We start from the raw sequence: 18,959 nt of genomic DNA, 5'->3' as shown, positions 1-18,959 counted from the left end.
ATCAGGATGAGCTTATGTTGCTCGGTGCCTGCTCCTGCCCACCCAGCAGTTTGAAAGCATTTCAAAGTGCAAGTAGATAAATAGGTACCACTCCGCTGCTCTGGTTCGCCAGAAGCGGCTTAGTCCTGCTGGCCACATGACCCGGAAACTGTCTGCAGACAAACGCCGGCTCCCTCGGCCAATAGAGCAAGATGAGTGCGCAACCCCAGACTGGACCTAACGGTCAGGGGTACCTTTACAGTGCAACATAAAAATATGACACGAGATGGCAAAAGTGAGCTATAGCAAATTCAATGTATTTTTTCAATGTATTTTTCATTTTTTTTAAAAAAAAGCAATTTCACAGCTTTACATATATATATATGTGTGTGTGTGTATATGTGTGTAGATTCCAGCTAAGTCAGCAAACAAGGAGTAGACAAAGGGGAGCCAAATGGGGACAGTGGGAGTGCAGGCATATTTCTGCCAGTAGAAGCATGTTGGGGAGGAGGGGAGCTAAAACCCTATGGCGGGCTTCCAGCAATCAAGTCTCCAATATTAGCGGGATTCTCGGGAAATGGGTGTTTTAGGTATCCCAGCCTTGGACCATTTATAGCCAGCACTTTGCTCCCAGAAAAATACAGCAGCCGAGACCAACAGCCCTTGCAGCTCACCATTCTCCAGCTGAAGTTTCCAAACGCACCTCAGAAAGTGTGCAGCACATTAAAGTCATCCAACCCTGATGCAACTCCTATGTGGGGAACCTTTGGCCCTCCAGAGGTGGGGGATAAATTTGCCTTCTATAACCAATGTGCTTAACTCTAATGCACGAAGGGATTAAGACCACAGGGCAAGCAGTCCTGCCAGGTATGGCTGTGTCACATTCCCTCACCTTAGAAGGGTGACCAAATTCTTTGTTCTCCCACCATGTGAATGCTACCAGTCAGGAGGTCTGAGCGGAATGCTCCAAGCTTCAACCGCATGGCTTAAACAAGCCATCTTTGTGATTCTATAAAATAATCTAGAGGCATTTACCCTTTTGAAACTTAAGTTATACTGCCTGCATTTTCTTGCTGCTGTTTGGAAAATCAGGTCTGCAAAATTCACACAGACAGATTGCATTTTTAGCAGGTTTGTATGCTGTTTTTCCACCACGGTCCTCAAAGCTGCTCATAATGTCTGCCATCGTCATCCCACCAGACACTGGAGTTCATCTCCATAGCTTTTTCCGGGAGGAAGGACGGGATAAAAACTGAATAAATAAACAGCTGAACGATGAGCAGCTTTTGGCTTGTTCTTGCCTTGAAATCTTCCTTTTCCAGTTGGTAATTACAGATATTCTGTAGCTGAGAAATACAAAGGTGTTTGCTCTGGTTGAAGGAGCGTCTCCACCCCCATTGTTCACTGAGATCCAGCGCCAAGGGCCTTCTGGCAGTTCCCTCATTGCGAGAAGTGAGGCTACAGGGAACCAGACAGAGGGCCCTGTGGAACGCCCTCCCATCAGATGTCAAAGCCAGTGGCTTGAATTTAATTAATTTTATAATGAATGATTTTAGAGTGTTGTTTGTGTTGTACTTTTGTATTGTTTTATTGTTGTTAGCCGCCCAGAGCCCGGCTTCGGCTGGGGAGGGCGGGATATAAATAAAATTTATTATTATTATTATTATTATTATTATTATTATTATTATTACTATAAACAACTACCTGACATTCAGAAGACATCTGAAGGCAGCCCTGTTCAGGGAAGTTTTTAATATGTAACACTGTATTGTTTTTAACACTTGATTGGAAGCCGCCCAGAGTGGCTGGAGAAACTCAGCCAGATGGGCGGAGTATAAATAATAAATTATTATTATTATTATTATTATTATTATTATTATTATTATTATTATTATTATTATTCTCCTCTGCCCTCCCTGGTCCCTTTTCCTTTTGTGACATGGGTCAGATGGAGAGGGATAGAGTATTTGCTTGGCTCGGGTGGGGTTAAAACAAGAGCAGCCCCGTTTTAAATAAAAACTTATAAACACAGCAGATGCACGCAAAGGCACAGGCCAGAAGGCCAGATAGAAATCCCCCCCCCCAGTGGATGCAGCCGCAGCAAACGAAGAAGGCATTGTTCTCTGTGCTCCCCCCCCCGCTGCGTCCATGGTTCAGTCCGCAGAGGCCTTCTCGGATTGGCTGAGTCCCAACTTTGAGCGGCAAGCACTTCGACCAATCCACGTGGTTCGGGTCGGCCAAGAGCCCAATCGCCGTCGCGCGCTGCCTCCCCACGTGGGGGACGCCTCCCGCCCGCCGCCTTTCGGAGCCGAGGGGCGGGGACGGAGGGCGGGCTTACGAGGAAAAGCTCTCGGCCAATCAGCGCTCGAGTGCTCGACGGGGGCCTCGCCGCCTTTGAGCGGAAAGCGAGCCAAAGCGAGGGTAGGCGGGTGGGAAACGCTCCAAGAGAGATGGACGGGGGCGGCTGGCCAATGGGCGCCTAGAGGAAAGCGGGGAAGGCGCGACGTCGCGGAGAGCGGCCAATGGGAGCTCGGCTCGGCGGAGCGGCTGTCCCCTTCCCCCGTCGCGGGCCGCCGAGCGTGGGCGGGGCGGAGGTGAGTGGCGGGCGGCGCGGCCAATGGCGGGGGGCAGGCCTCGCGCGCGGCGTGTCTGAGGGAGAGCGAGGAGAAGAGCGAGCGCGGAGAAGCGAGGGCCGGAGGAGGCGGCTGAGGAAGCGGCCGGGGCAGGCGGGCAGCGCGCGGAGAGCGGCCCTGCGGGGCGCACGCCAGGTACGTCGAGAGGGAGGGCGAGGGAGACTGCGCGGCCTTCGAGGAAGACCCTCCTCAGCCCCGGCGGATCCCAGGGGTTCCCCTCGGACGGACGCGCACTAAGGGCCGGGGGCGCGCGGGCTGACGGGGGCGGGGGGAGTCCAGGGGTTGAGTGGGGGCTCCTTTCCATTCTTCTCCTCCTCTGGGCCCGGAGGGGCGACATTACCCGCCCCCCCAGCCCGTTGGCCAGCTGACCTGTCAATCTTCACCTCACCCGCCCCCCTACAAAAGCCCCCCCCCGGTCCTCTGCTGGGATCTCGGGAAAGCGGGGGGGGCGCCTCTTCTCGCCCACCCGGAGGGGGCTCGGCTCGGCTGTGGCTTCAGGACTTAGGAGCCAAGGCCCCTTAGGAACCCCCCATATAACATAGTTGAGGGGCGCCCCCCTCCCCAGGTTGTCGTGCATTGCCATTCAAATGGTGCGCACGCGCGGCGTCTTGCGATCGATTATGCGGGACAGGTGTGTGTCCCCCCCCCAATGTTTTATTCGAGTGGGGGCCCCGCTGTTTCGAGCGTCCCCCCTCCCCGCCATTACTTCGCCCACGCGCTTGGATGCAGAGAAAGACCCAGGGAGCTGCTCTGCTCTGCCCACTAGGGATGCTGTCCGTGGGGAGGGGGCGGTTCAGGTCTGGCCCTTCCTTCTGGAGGGGATGGAGGGGACCCAGGGCTTGGACGCCCCCCAGCAGATGGTGGTCAGGCTTGGAGGAGCCTTTTGGGTCAGGGTTCCCCTTGTTGGGTTTGCACTTCCCATCAGCTGAATCCTCCCATCTTGGAATATGCGAGCCATAAGGATAAGGTGGGAATCTCTCCCCTCACCCCCACCCTCTTGTGTGAGATGGCAGCTCTTTGGGCATATGAAAGCACGAGCTGTTGGACGGTAGTCCCATACCCCCCCCCCCCAAGAAAACCCCTCCAGCCACTTCTCTTGCAAACAATAACCACGGCAAAACTTTCTTTAAGCTTTTGCTGACGGCAGGAAAGCGCCTGGCTGGGAAGGAGTTTTCTCTACGTGTTTTATGTTGCTTCATTGTGTCTCTTTAAGATGTTGTAATCGCCCCTTGCCACGAGGGTTGGGCTCCGAGGGTGGGGCAGGGGAGCCGACCAAATAAACAGGTATTGGCCGCTTCCCTGGGGCAGGGGAAACTCTGGCGGAGCCCAGGAGAGGTTGATGCCAGAGACTGCCTGCTTCTGTGACTCCAGCCCCATCAGCGGGAGCGAGGACAAAGAGATGGGTCCCTGTCCCAAATTGCTGAGGCTCAGCTGAACTTGGCTCTGGTGCCCCTTTGTTTGGGCAGAACTTGAGTTGAAAGTTCGGAGAAGCCTTGGCGTGGGAGTCTGGGGTACTCTGCAGCAGGGCTGGCCTGTAGCCTCTCTTCCGCCATAGGGTGGGTTGTTGCTGCTGCTGCTTGCCTTAGTTTGCGGGAGGGGCGGCAGGCAGGCACACCCCAGGCCTTCTCCAATGAGGGGGCCTCTCCTACCTGGCAGGTCAGGCGTTTTTTCTGCCTTGGGATGCCTTGTCCAGTTTATCCAACCCGATTTTCAGCACTCCAGTTCTGCTTCTGGCCAGCCACTTTGCAGATTAAATTGTTGCTTTTCCACCTGCATTTTGCCCCCCCCCAGGAGACAAGAGGAGGAGGGGCTCCTGAACGCTGAGTTTTCAAAGGGCAACCCCCCGCGAAGAGACTAGTGGTTGCGATCTGCTCCTGAAGCATAGCCACGCTTTCTCTTGTAGGCACAGAGGGATAATTTGAAGAGCCTCAGAGAAGTGAGACTCTTACAGTGGGGGCTGGTCCACTAGGAGTAACTTTGCAGTCAGTGCTTGGCAGCATAAGTGCTTCCTTGGCTGTGCTGCCCTTTAGGCAGATTGTCAGTGAATGAAGCTACTGCCCCTCCCCAGTTCCTTGCTCTGACACCTGAAAGCCACCTTGGTCCATGCAAACCTGCCCCCTTGCTTACCTTGTTTTCTGGTTTTGCAATAGATAGTTCAGGCTACGTAGTCCCAAAGATAAAGAGCACCATGGCGGGGAGGGCGTTGTGGGGATTTGGGTATGCCAGTTTCTGAGTTTTCATGCACAGAGCTCTTCCTTGGGCATCAATTATCCTGTATAATGAGGAAACATTCCTTTCCCGTGGCAGCTAAACCTGGAGCATTCTACCCAGCCTTTGTGAACTTTGGCATGGGGGGGCAACCATTCAGAGTGGAGCTCAGTGGGATAACTTGGACTTTTCCTTCCGTAGCAGTTCTCTTTGTGAGACTTGGTGGTTGTGTCTTTCTTAACACCTGAGCAGACTGAACAGTGTCGGGAGGGGGGGATACAGCAATGCTTTTTCTTAAGGCCAGACAAGGAAATGCTTCTGAAGTGTTTCTTTGGCCATCTCCATATTGAAGCTTGGCACGCTTATGTGAGTCATCCATAGACCACTGTTTGCTCCTGCCTTCTGTGGGTTAGAGGTGGATTTGTGGACTGGAGAGGAGTGAAAGACTAGGAGGTCAGGAGGCCAGGTCTGCTGACCTTGGAATCTGTCTCTCAGCTCTGTGGATCTAGTTGCAGGTAGGTAGCCTTGTTGGTCTGCCGTAGTTGAAACAAAACAAAACAAAGTGCATGCACACAAAAGTTCATACCAATAACTAACTTAGTTGGTTTTTGTGGATCTGCCATTCTTTCAGGGCAGGGGCGCATTCCACTTCTCCTTGCTGCTGTTGGGTGCAGTTCTTTGCTTCTCCAAGAATGGGTGGATTTGATGGAGTTCAAGTTCTCGTTTCCTCTGATATCATGCCCCTCTGGAAGCCTTTGTGAATGAGGACTATGGAAGAGCTGCATGTCTGGAGTCAGCGCTGTTCCTTGAGCTCTTGTGACTGGCATGCGTTTCACATGTTGGTGTTTGCCAGCAAGCCCCAGTCTGAGGGGTGGGGTCAGGTGCTGTGGCATGAGCTGGGAGAGGCTTAGCCTCTGTTTTGGTGCCTGGCACCAGCTTGGATGCTGCTGCTTCTGGGAGGGGATACCCATATCCAATTAGGAACCAGTGCTGGAAGTCCTTGCGCAGCCCGACACTTGCCGAGCCAGAAAAACTTGTACTTTGTTCAGCACGCGCCGAAGGGGCCTCTGAGCAAAGCATGTGTGTTGGACAGGTTTGCAAGGGCAAGCCACAACAGTGTGGGAACGCTGGCGGCTTCTGGGCCTGTCCAGAAATAAGAGGTGGGGAAAGCATTGAAAATTCTGGGCTTCAGAAGTTCCAGAGCGAAGATTATTGGAATAAGCAGTGCTCATCAGACTAACTTGTGTCACCCGTTTGGATTTTGCAGATTTGACAATGGCTTTTGTAACCAGGATAAGCAGCATATTTTTCTTAGATCAGGGCCTAATGATGGAGTTTCTAGCCTTGATGAAGTCTGAGTGGAGCATTTAACTTACCCAGCTCTTGTCTGTTTCAAATGGGACAGGTGTATGAGACCTTTCTAGTCGTGCCTCTGATGCAGTAGCAGGAGATGGTTTTGCTCCCTAATTATTCTTTTGCTGCCTTTATCATGAAATATCACAGGAGAATTGTGTGTTTTTTAGATTTACTTTTTATTAGTCCAGCAAAACTTGTTTTTTAAGGGGATGCTGTTTTTACAGAAAGTGTTACTGCAGCAAACTGAATAAATAAAAAAAAATGCAGCAAAGTGAGCAGCTGCTGAGATGCAAAGGGATTTTATAATGAAGCCACTTTCATGCCAGTATACAGTAATGTGACTGACAATCCTTTGGTCATTTGCTGTATCAGACCTGTCAAACAACATTTTGCTTTGGGGCCACTTCTTGCTACAGTATCTTGTAAGTATATTCAATTCAATTGGAGCTTGCCTTCCAGAGAGCATGTTTCAGGTCATAGACTTAATTGTCAGTATATTGTTATAATTTGCCCTGGGACCTTATGGTGAAGTGTGGGGAGGAGACCGTGTAAACATACAGCTGTATAAATGCATATGTAGATATATGATGAGTAAGAGAAGAGGAGGCTGTTTGAGCCAGAGCAGCATAGCAGGGGCCATTGAGCTGGTTCAGACATCGCAATAAACCATGGATTATGGTGACAGGAAGGGGTTGAGCAAGCCTTGGGATTGGTGTGCTCCTTTTCCTCCTCTGGTGCAGACACAAGGAGGAAAACAGAGCTCCGATTTTGCATTAATCACAGTTCAGCATTGTGTCGAAATCTTGCACTCTGGTCAATATTAGCCATGGTTTGTTTGAAACAAACTTCAAACCATGGGTTGTGAAGTTGACTTGTTTCAAACAATAGCTAAGTTTAATTACAGCTTTCAGGTTTGGCTGCAATGTGAAATTGCAGTTAATTAAGAACAGAAGTAAAAGCTTTTTATTTCTCAGGTGGGGTGGGGGCAGATGGGGGAGCATGCAGTTTGTTACTGCCATAATAAACATTGGTTTCTCCTAGGACTGGGGGAAGCACATGTGCTTCTCCAGATGCTGTTGAATTACCACTCCCATCAGCCCAAACCTGCATGTCTGGCGGTTAGGGGAGATATATTCCAACCACAAATTCCTCATTCCTGATTTATCATGACATCTGAATAGAATTGGGTCAAGGGGGTCAGAGTGGAGTAGTGGGTTGGGAGATATAAGCAGCAGTAGTCTAGCCAGGCCAGAGGGGTGGTGTCAGAGCCTAGCTGTAGGTGGCCATCAGGTACAACCCAGGCAAGCGCACTAGGAAGTCTCTTGCTGCCTAGGCAAAGTCCCGACTCGAACAGGGAGCCATTACATCCCTTCCCGTTGAGGAAGGTCTGTGGTCAGGTGGTGGTGGTAGTCACGCCTGTTACCTGACCTTTTTCTACCAAGGGAGACCCTCTTTGGAGAGTCTATGTCTCTAGTGGCTCACGGTGTGGGCAGCTCTGCACTGTCCTCTAGGATCCCAGCAACTAAACAGGTAGAAAAGGGGGAAGATGGGATTCACGGATGAGGAGTGTAAGCAGATCGGCAAGAGGAGATGCTGCAAAGGGACAGGCCAGTGTGGCAGAAGGCCTTCCACCCTCCTTCCATCTGCTTGCCCTTGGGGTGGGCACTGCTGCCTCTGCTATCTGCCCTTAGTTTTTGTTCTAGTCGGATGCTTCTCCGACTTTTAGGAGGCTTGGAATGGCCGTGTTGGAGAAGTCTTGACCTACAACTTTGGTCAACTTTGCCCAGTCTTTTCAGATGCCTATCTATTTCCACCTCCACGCCCCCCCCCCCTTTAGCCCCATTGTTCTACATAGCTGACAAGGAGTGGCTCAAAGCCAGAGGAGGCTGTGCTGATTCACAGTGGCGAATGCAGTCATGCCCCACAGCTGTAGTCCAAGCAGCTGATCCTCCCACTGTTGTGTCACAGCTTCTAAGAGGGGAATGCAGGAAAGCTGCTGGTTCTGTGCATGGCCGCACATCTTGCTGACCACGGACGTGGAACTATCTGGAACCTCCCCTCAATCCCTGGGGAATTGGACCAGTGGGCATGAATCTAATCCCAATGAGCTCTTCCCCATTCCATGAGATGTTGGAAATATTCTTGGTCTTTTGCATCCTTCCCTGGACTTCCTTGCTGGGCTGTGGTGATCTGGCACTGTCCAAACATTTGCCATTTTGGACTTTGGCCAAGCAGAGCATTAGAGCTTTTTGAGGAGTGGGGTAGAACTCTGTTCATGGTAATGAGCCCTCTTTCATTCTAGCCCTATGTGGGGAGGAAGAAGGCCTTATTTAGTCGGTCTCTTATTTGATCCTATAAGTGTAAAATTGGGTTGGTCCAGTACTGCAGGAGAACTTTGGTTATACACTTGAAGACTGCCTTTCCTACTTTCCCCCTCAGTCTCTTAAGATGAGTAGCAAAATGGGGCAGTGTCATTTGCTGGGCTTCTTAAAGGAAGAGTGGGCTAGCACTGTAATAATTGAGAAATGGATGCCATTCCCTGTTGCTTCTGTGTGCCAAGATCAAACGGCAAAGAAGAAGGAATTCATCCCCACATCAGTCAAGCATTCCCCCCCCCCCAGACTGTCAGAAGAGCGGTCACTTCAAAAGAACTGCAATATCACTTTTGCTTAGGCCAGGTTTCATGACCATTCTTCCACATGGAGTTACCTGGTATCAAATTATAGTTCGTTTGGTCTATCAAGCTGCCCCAGGCCCCACCTTTTCTGTGAAGCCTCTAGCAGATTTTCTGCATCCTTGAGCTTCCTCTCCTTGGGGTGTGAGCACATTGCTGGCTGGGGCTGATGGGAGTCGTAGTCTAAGATGTTTGGAAGGCACCTTGTTGAAGAAGGCTGCCCCAGAGAGCGATTTGATTCAGCATGCTAATTTTACTTGTTTTTGGTGAACAAAGCTAAAAACTTGCCTAATGTTGCATTTGCAATTGGCGTCCGTCCAATGACCATGCTGACGACCTGATGATGTGCATCCTGCCCCACTAACTCAACAAATACACCAGGGGGAATCTTCCACCCCAACTTACGTCTGGTTGCATCTCCTCCCTCTGCGGGTTTTGTTTTTCTTATAAAATTTTTATTAAATTTTTTAAATTACAAAATAGAAAAAGAAAAAAGAAAAAATACAAAATAAAAATAGTTAAAAACAATCAATCTTTTCATCACATTATTTTTCATTTACTTGGTTCTCAGACCTCCTCATACCTCCCTTTTTTGTATTCCAGTTCAATTTATTAGCTCAGCAGTTTCTTTCCCTCTTTATTCTACCCTGATCTTTAATCTTAGATTATTATAACCTTGAATTTGTACTTATAAAAAACCATTTTTTCATATTCTTTTATACCATTTCAGCTAGAAACCACTTAATTTCAATCCAACATCATTCTAACATTCATTAATTTTACAATGTCTCTGTAAATAGTCTTTAAATTTCTTCCAGTCTTCTTCCTCTGCTGTTTCTCCACTGCGGAAACTTTCGAGCTCTCTTCAGCCGGTCCACTGGTGTCTGTGGACTTCTTGATTTGGTCACCACTGGTGCCTCAGTTGTAGCCACTGTGAGGTTTGATCATGCTGTGCATGTGCTCTTTTTATTGAAACAAAATGTACCCACCAAATAGAAGTAAGCTCGGTGGTCCTTGTAGGCGTCTATGTTCGTTGAAGCGGATGGCTACAGTGGTATTTCGCAAGACGAATGCCTCGGAAGACGAAAAACTCGCAAGACGAAAGAGTTTTTCATTTTTTGAGGTGCTTCGTAAGACGAATTTCCCTATGGGCTTGCTTTGCTAGACGAAACGTCTTGCGAGTTTGTTTCCTTTTGAAGCGGGAACTGGGCTGGCAGGGAGCGAGGGAGCGACCTACCTTTTCCAGAGGGATCCTCTTCTGGAGAGGGCACAGAGGAGGCAGGTGGGCTGGGATCCAGCGGATCTGGCTGGGTCTCTGCGCCGCCTCTGCCTCTCTCTCTCTCTCCCTCCCCACGTGGCTGCTCCATTTTGCCCTAACAGCGCGAAGGCAGGAGGAGGGGGACCAAGGAGGAGGAGGAGGAGAAGGCATCCACTGCGCTTGGGCCACCACGAAGGCGCCTTTGCGGGGGTGGGAAGAAGCCAGGAGCAGCTGCCAAGACTGTGGGGAGCCAGCGGCGTGGCGCAAGGTAACGGGGGGAGCAAGGGAGAGTCCGCGCCGGGCGCTTTGTGCGTCCGCCCTCGGTTCCTGGGCTCGAACTTCCTTTGGCACCTCGTGGAGAGAGAGGGAGAGGAGTGGGCTGGGGCTTTGATGTGGGACGCGGTTTGGCGGAGCAAAGATGCGGCAAGGCTTGGCGACAGAGGAAGGAGGGCTGTTTTTGTGGGGAGGTGGGAGGGGGTGTCTTTGCCTCTTCCCGGCAACAGATCCTCCAGGCTGGGGAAACTCCTCCTGCTGGGGAGCGACCCGCTTTGTGCTTTGCCCGCTATCCCATTATAATACAGTACCAGGGTGCATCCGTGCTTCGCAAGACGAAAAAATCCGCAAGACGAAGAAACTCGCAGAACGGATTAATTTCGTCTTGCGAGGCACCACTGTATTTTGCCCTGTTCTATTTCCCCAGAGTATAGAGGCAGACTGTTGTGAGTGCAGGGTTGGCTGGCCTGTCAGTTGAGCTCCCTTACCTTCTCCATTGGGGGCTGGTCTTGGGCGCCTCTGCTTGGTGCGTAGCCCCCCCCCCCCCCCGCAACTGAGCCTATTCCTTTGCATGTCCCCAGGACTCACTCCCTGCCTCTTCTTCAGGTTTCACAGGAAAACATGTATCAACACGGCTGGATATTGTTACGGGAACATCCCGGCGAGCAGCTGCCTCTTCCTTGGCTGAACTCTGCAAATTCTCTCTCCCAGGCCGAGGAAAGTGATGGAGGCAGCCGGTGCATTCCAGCCACCTGGCCCTGTTGCTCCTGGGCATGGGGGGGGGCTACCAGCATGCAGAGCCTGTTCTCTCGCAGCATTGTGTGGTGCTTCTCAAAGCCCTGGTTGTGGGAATCGTGGGCGGAGGGGAGGCTCGACACATCTTCCAAGGCAGTCGGATTGGGAAGTAGTAGCTGAAATGGTCTGGCTTGATACAAGCCCTGCTTCACTTTCTTCTGCTTTCCCACATTAGTACATGTAAATATTGAGCCTGTTATCAGTGGCTGGTGACTTCCTGCGTTTAGCTGTCGTATAGCAAGCCTCATAGCTTAGTGTTGACAACACTGACTGGCAGCAGCTCTCCAGGGTTTTAGGCCAGGGTCTCTCCTGAGACACAGGGGATTGAATTTCGGCCCTTCTGCATGCCAAGCAGATGCTCTGCCAATAAGCTGCTCCTCTTCTCTAAAAGCACGTTTCCCTTTCCCTCTGGCTGAATCTGCTATTTGTTTATACTCTCCATAGGAAGAGGCTTCACGGACTGCTCTCTCAGGCCTGCCTTGGCCACTTCCTAGACATCTCTCTGTTTGGCTTGCCATCTGCTTCTTTTCCTCCTGAGGTGACCTCTTCGTGTGTCTGCCGGGGGGGAGGGCACCCACGTAAGCTCCTGCCACAACAGATTTGTTAATCTTTAAGCAGTCACAGGGCTTGGTGTTTTCTTGCCACAAGGGAGTGATGCTGCTTCCCCTCTGGAACTTGTTCCCCATTCTGTGTGGTGCTCTGAATGCAGAGGTGTGCTTGGCTTCACAAGGACCAGAGTGATCCATTAAACCGGGGGGAGGACCCTGCAGCCATCAAGATGGTGTTGGGCTACATCTCCCACCATCCCTGATGTTTAGCCATGCTGGCTGAAGCTGATGGGAACTGGAGTCCAATAGCATATAGAGCGTGTCAGGGTCTCCTTGTCTCTATTAAATATGCTGCAAATGACCAGGTCAGCCCCAGAACTTTGACCCTGTGAACATCTGCCTGCCCCATTGACCTCCTGCTTGTATTGGCAGTATTGCCTCTGTGAGGGCTGGATCAAACCTTCCGTCAAGAATGCTGTGTAGTTGCTCCATCTGGGTCTCTCAGTTGGATTGCTGTTGATCTTTATTATTTTTCTGCTGGCTGCACAGCAGCTCGGCCAGTGCTAGAATGTGGTCTGCCTGTGAATCTCCATGAGAGAGCTCCCTGTGTCTTTTGTCTCTAAGCTAAACTATGGAACTTGCTCCCAGCTTGGATGGCTTTAAAAATTAAGTTGGACAAAATCATGGAGGAGAGGGCTATTGGTGGTTCCTAGCCAGGATGGCTCTGCTGTGCCTCCACGCTTGGGGGTTGCAATGCTTCTGAATCCCAGTTGCTGGTAACTGCAGGAGGGGAGAGTTGCTCTTGTGCTCAAATCCTGCTTGTGGGTTTCCCATAACTGGCATCTTGGTTGGCCCCTATGAGAACAGGATGCTGGACTAGATGCGCCCTAGGCCTGATCTAGCAGGCTCTCCTTACGTTCTTAAGAGAATCAGGAGAGCGGGGTTGTTGATCAGGCCCAGGGCCCCCACAGTCTAGCAACCTGTTTTCATAGTGGCCATCCAGATGCTTCTCCTGGGAAGCCCTCAGGCAGGATCTGACCAGAGCAGCCCTCTCGCCTCCTGTGGTTTCAGCAACTGGTCTTCAGGGGCCTGCTGCCTTCGACAGTGGAGGTAGAGCAGAGCCTTCATGGCTTCTTGCCATAACCTCTCTCCCCTCCATACTGTCCTGGTTCTTGAGAGAATCCTTTGCATTGTGAAAGGCCTCAAACATTGCAAAGCAGAGAAGCAGATGTGTTGCGCTTCACTAGGCGTGCCTGTCATTCTTTAGCCATTCCCTTGGGAGGGTCACTAATGTCTGTGGCTTCTTTTTTCATACTTAACCTTTTAAGTAGTGTGGATGAGATTTCTTCCTTTTATATATTCTTTTAAATGAATCTTTCAGGTCTTTTTTTATTACTCTTTTTGTAGCTGGGTTTAGCCCTTATTGTTCCTATTTTTTTACATATGTCATTTTGGGACATCTTTCATAATTATTATGTTTATATGTTGCTATCAATGTTCATGGCTGTTTACTGAGTCAATAGACACAGATGAGTCCCTGCTCAGGAGTATACAGTCACCCCTGTGGGTCACCCCTGTTCCTCAGTGAAGCATACAGAAGAGCATGTTCTGCTCTTTGAGTCATACCGACCTGCCAAGAGGGTTGTAGGTGAGAGGAGTAAGAATTTTGAAGTGCATGCAGCCTGAGATGTACTAGGAGAGTTCAAGCCAGATCCTGACTTTACATCTAGTCTGACCCAGAAACTGAACCCAAGTGGATGTAGAGGGTGGAAGACTTGGTTGCTCTTGGAAGCTGGTATGACTGCACCCAAATGCGGTCCCAGACTGTTCCCCTTGACTTTTATTTCATGTATATCTGTCATTTGCTCCTCTGGGGAAACTAATGGGCTGGTTGGGGGCACTGCCTGCGCTCCCCCCTGCATCAGGAAAGGCTGGCCTCCCAAGAAAGTCTGCATGCCTTGGAGTGTTTAGATGAACCTCATTAATGTCCTTGCAATATATAAATGATTCTCTGCACACATCCCACACATCCTATTAATGGGCATAATGTTGATTAATTATGACTTGCAAATTGCAGGGTTTAGTGGGCTGTGCCCTGCACTTCAAGGGCATAAATAGGGATTGCTGTTTTTTTGTCCTGCTTTGCCAGTGACATAACTGCAACCCACCATGACCTACTCTGATCGTGGTCTATGCCATTGATGAACTAGGAACAGGAAGTTTCCCAAGAAATAGTTAAATACAGGCTTGCAAATAGCCACTTGCCTGCGGAAGGCAAGCTTTAAGTGTGTGTGCATTTGTGTGTGCTGTCTTCTAGGTCACCAATAACTAAATGAGGTAAGCAGGGCCAGGTCAGAGTCCCCCTGCAAGGCAGCTTAAATAGAATTTTAAAAAGCGAAAATTACCCTTCCTTTCATTTGACCTGCGTGTGTCTTCCTGCTGCTTCTCCAGAGTAGATGGCTGCGACCCCAGGTGGTGCTCTGTTTCTTTGTGACAAAAATTGATTGTCTATCAACAATGCTTGTCTTTAGGCACTCATCTGTTTCTGGAATAAGTCCTGAGTGTGTATCCTATTATTAAAGAAGCATTTTGCTTGGAGGCGAGAGGAGTGTCTTTTCCAATGAGATATGCGTAATCCTTTGGTGATTTAGTTGCCTTTCCTTGGTTCCCAGACTCTCAGTTGGGAGTCGTGGCAACCTGTTTGTCAGGCACAGTAGTGATGGTAGACTTCTTTATCTTGGGGAAGTTACATGACGTTGGTAGTGTCAGAATTCAGCAGGAAGTTTCCAGCATCACATAACGTGGAGCAGAAGCCAAGAGGCATCCTCAGTACTGCATGTGAGCAGGCTAGGATCCAGTGCAAGTGGCTTGGATGTTCGCATCCCGGAGGCTAATATTGCTCTGTGTGTCTTGCAAGAGTGTTGCATTCCAGAGCAAAGGGGAAAGGGGGCGTGACCGGGCCTGTTGAAGCCTCTGTTGTGTTGTTTATTGGTTTATATAAATCAGATTTACATCCTGGGCTTCATCCCAAAGGAGCCTAGAGTGGGAAACACATCTGAAATAAATAAATAAAAAGATGGCCTTAAATTGTGGTGCCCAGAACTGGACACAGGACTTCAGGTGTGGTTTGACCAGGGCAGAATAGAGCAGGATTATGACTTCCCTTGTTTGAGACACTAGACTTCGGTTGATGCAGCCTAGTATAGCATTCACTTTTTTTGCTGCTGCATCACACAGTTGAAAGGGGGCAGCGCTGCTAAATCCAAGTGATTAGAAAAACACCGCTGAGTTGGCAGTTCTATCAAAACCACAATACCTTGGCAGCTTGGTTCAAGTAGTGCTTTCTGTACTCCTCCCCCACCCTAATTATTTCTGTAGGGGAAGTCTGAATGAAGTTTCCAGCATGCTGCTATATCCATACCTTCTCACAAGTGTGTCTCTCATTGGATTGATCTTTTAGTCAACTAGAAACCATAGCTGTGTTGGGATGGTGACAATTTTGTTAAGAAGAGCATTTAAAACATTCACAATGTATTTAACAGCATTCTTGTTGGAAACATTAAAAAAAATACAATAAACATAGCAAACATTTAAAAATGCCTCCTTAGAAAACAACAACAACACCTACATATGATCATGGAGAGCAATCTTTTGTGAAGTCATATTTTCCTCCCTCAATATTTATCAAGGGAAAGGAACTCCTGACTGTCAATATAACATGAACAATAATATATTACTGCTATTGACTGCAGCAGCAGGGAAAATACTCCAAATCTATTGATAGGTTTTGCTGAAACTTTTCTGATGTTTTCCAACAAGAAGCGAACTTCTTTTCAGTTTGAGGGTTTGTAGTTTTTCATGGAAAAGACTGATGCAAAGAACTTCCAGAGATTGTGTGGGTTAGGGTTACTATGAAATGATTTACAGTGCTTTCTAAAGTAGTCTTGCTCAACTTTTGTATGTTTTAATTGGCTATAAGGTGCATTGAGTTTATCTTTGACAAAAGCTTATAAGAATTGTAGCTAACTGACTCAGTGATACAGCAGGTTTTGGACACATATTAAAGACAGCATGAGTTTGGTCAGGGTTGGTTTTCTACATGGTTGTGTGAGAGCTTGGGGTTCAAATCTAGCACCAGCCACATTCTCACTAAGTACAAAGTGTGTGAGTCTGCCCCTTTGTTTTTCTGCTTGAAGATTCCTATCTCTGTTGGTTACTGCTCAAAGCTGATTAAGGAACGGGGATTAACATCTGATTTTGAGACTGAAATGCGATCTAATTGTGCGGCAACCTAAAGATTTTGCAAACCTGGCTGATTTGGCCATCTGGTGAGGCTGATGAACCTGCACTTGGCTGATGGGTGAGCAGCTTTTTCAGGATGCTCTGATGGTCTACCACCTTAAACAGGCGTCATCTTGGGCCAGAAGGCTGAGGAGTCGTCTGGGGGATTCACTGACCCTGTCTTTCAGACATATATACATAGTGTTTGAGTAGCACGATGGGCCTAGATGTGGGAAAGCTTGTCACAATGGTTGAAGGATGTCGGGTGATTTGCTCTTATGGTTAAAGTTCTGCCAGATAGTTATTGAAAACTGTCTGCCCCCCCTTTTGCTTCCCTAATCTTTTAGCCATAAAAAGTTGAATGAAACCCTCCTTTTAAGTATTTCCAGTGAAAATTGCTACTGTAGTCACAGACAGGCTAGTTGGTGTTTCTTGTGGACTAGCAACTTGAGTGGGCTTTTTTGCAAGGCTGAGTAAAAGGTCCTGGTGGAAAGTGGGGTCTGCCTCTGTTCCCCCACTGGCTTGGTGTTTCCCAAAGGCAGAGTTTTGGTCAAGAGCTGTTTGAGGTGGGAATGTCGAGGGTGAGGTGAGCGAAGAGGCCACCTGCGATTGGGTTCCCGTTTGAGCTCCTATAAATAGCTTTGAGAATCGTTCAGTTTGTTGACTGGCTGATCATTTACAAAAGGCACCTCAGCTTGGCCCTGCCAAAGGGCAGCTCTTATTCCTCCACAGAGGCTGCAGCAGCAGCAGGATCCCAGGCCTATTCCAGCTGCTCAGGTTTGCACCCGCCACAACCCAGTCAGTTGACGCCAGAATTCTGGCATGTCGGAAATGTCACAAGGGGTGGGTTGGCTCCTGTGTGATTGCCTTCAGAGTGATGAAAACATCTATTTTTGTGGGGTAGAGGGGATGGGAGGTACAGCTGGAAAAGGAAGCTTGTCCAACTTGGTTGCCTGGGGCGAGTTCAGAATTTGCTCCAGGTAACTAAGCAGAAAAGTGCTTTCTCTTTTATTGATTTTATTAAAAGAACTCTTTTACTGCTTTCACGTCAAAATGATACCAAAGCAGCAAACAGTAGTAGTTGTTGGTGTCCATCGAGAGACAAGGAAGTGCACCTCCGGAGATGAAGTCAAACCACTGCATCAGCAGCACCAAAGGGACCTCCCTGGGGCACATGCCTGGAAAGTGTGTCTGGAGGTCCTGGGTTGTCCAGACTACAAGACCCCCCCCCCCTTAGCTTTACTGATGTGGTTCAGAGGAAAGCAGAACAATAATTTTGGCACCAGCTTGGCTGCAGGAGTTGCCAGAAGGTACCATCCAACCACCTTAGGGACTCCACTCCAGATTTGTGTAGCGTTCACTCCTGAGACTTTTCTTCTCTGAAGATATCCCACAAGGAAATGGAGGTTTCGGGTCAGAGTTTTCCTTCTAGCTGGGCTCTCTTCCCACGTTGATGAGCCCCATCTGACCCTTACTTCCCTCCACAGCATGTGCAGAAACCACCTTCTTGGGCCCACTGTTGGTCTTGTCTCCTCAATCCACCGGAGCTTGTCTTGGCATGCCGGGGAATTTCCTAACCCACTGAGGGTTTGGGACCTATCAGCTACCCTCACCTGCTTTAGCCAGCAAATCAAAGCTGCCCCTTGGTTGTGGCCACTGTCACATGCTGACAGCTTTAGGAGCCATGGGTGAGAGTGAAGTGCGGGGACTAAAGGTGAACAAACTATCCCAGTAGCAAAACTACAATAACATTGGATCAGTAAGTAACACCTAAAATACCAATACGTTAACCATGGAAAGTCTAGGTGCCGGTGCACCACAAATGTGTAGCATAGTTCTGTATGGACTAGGAATTTTGGGTGTATTTGCAGAATACTGTTTGGGGAGGCAACACAGGAGGAGGAGCTGCCTGGTTTTAGAAATCTTGGTGCAGAAGCCCTGTGTCCTTTAGGTTAAACTGCCCACCTTTGTGTGTCTGGGAGGGGCAAGGGTTAAACTGACTGTCCTTGCCCCATGGCCCGCTTCCCTGCCCGCCTCTCTGTCTGTGCCTCTTGGCTCTCTGTCCAGCAGCCTCGTGCCTTCCAGATCTTTCAAGCGGTGGTTGTGCCTTGCACATCATGCTGTTCACTGAGCAGCCATAAAATTCTCTCTTTAATTAGAAGGTTGCATGTGCTGACGCTGGCAGCATTTCAGTCACCGAGGAGTCCTCTGCCTCTCGAGCTTCCGAGGCACCTTATAAAGATGCTGCGTTTTCTAAGTGCCTTGATTGCCTGCTGAGAGCTCCCCACCCTGTTGAAGACCCTTCTGTGAGATGGCTGTGCTCCTGAGCATGGGGGAAATCCCCTGCCCCTGTGAATGAGTGTGCTGAGGTCTCTGAATTTGTGTGTGGGCTCTGTGCTGAGATTTTGCAAGGAAGTTTGAACCTGTCTAGAGAAGCCACTTCATGAACATTAACTCACTGTGATTCCATTAGAAGAAGCTTTTGGGGTAGGGTGTACTGAATCCCCACTTTTTGACTGTAGGTAGTCCAGCTTGGCCTTCGCTCTGAGGTTGTCTGGGCACACATTCAGAGTTCTTTTCTGCAGCCATAAGACTAAAATTCTGCTCTTGGGGTGGGGAGCAGGGGAAACCTTTTTTTCTGAGTGCTGAAGACACTGTCGAGTACTGAATTCTGCCTTCGTGCAAAACTGTGGAATCCAAGGATCTGGCATCAGGCCTGGGATCCATGGAGAGGCTTTTTATTGTGGGCTTTGATTGCATCTTGTGTTGGTAGCAAATAAATGTTTCACTTTCCCTCATGGCAACGAGCATGTAAAGAGCAAGACCCAAGGCCAGGGTAGGGTGCCTGCTTGGGATCTTCTGGGTCCAGCTATGGGAAATGGTAGCTTTGTTGGGTGAGCTGTGGGCCCTTTGTGGGTGGCTGCTTCCACGCTAAAAGTTGAAACTCTGCACAT

The 18,959-nt window shown here is 49.4% G+C and overlaps 1 protein-coding gene across 1 annotated transcript in view; it reads left to right on the top strand.

Moving 5' to 3' along the window:
- The first annotated feature begins 2,634 nt into the window (after nt 1-2,634).
- Nucleotides 2,635-18,959, top strand: part of PAIP2B (poly(A) binding protein interacting protein 2B) — a 35,076-nt gene continuing 18,751 nt past the window's right edge. Inside the window, exon 1 of the mRNA XM_053402217.1 lies at nt 2,635-2,747. The gene's annotated coding sequence lies outside the window, so the exon portion shown is untranslated. The remainder of the gene's footprint in view (nt 2,748-18,959) is intronic.

This window comes from Podarcis raffonei, chromosome 9, assembly GCF_027172205.1.
Source record: "Podarcis raffonei isolate rPodRaf1 chromosome 9, rPodRaf1.pri, whole genome shotgun sequence".
In the NCBI taxonomy this organism is placed as follows: Eukaryota; Metazoa; Chordata; class Lepidosauria; order Squamata; family Lacertidae; genus Podarcis; species Podarcis raffonei.
The sequence above is the reverse complement of the archived record's forward strand: the minus strand, read 5'-3'. Positions and strand labels throughout refer to the sequence as shown.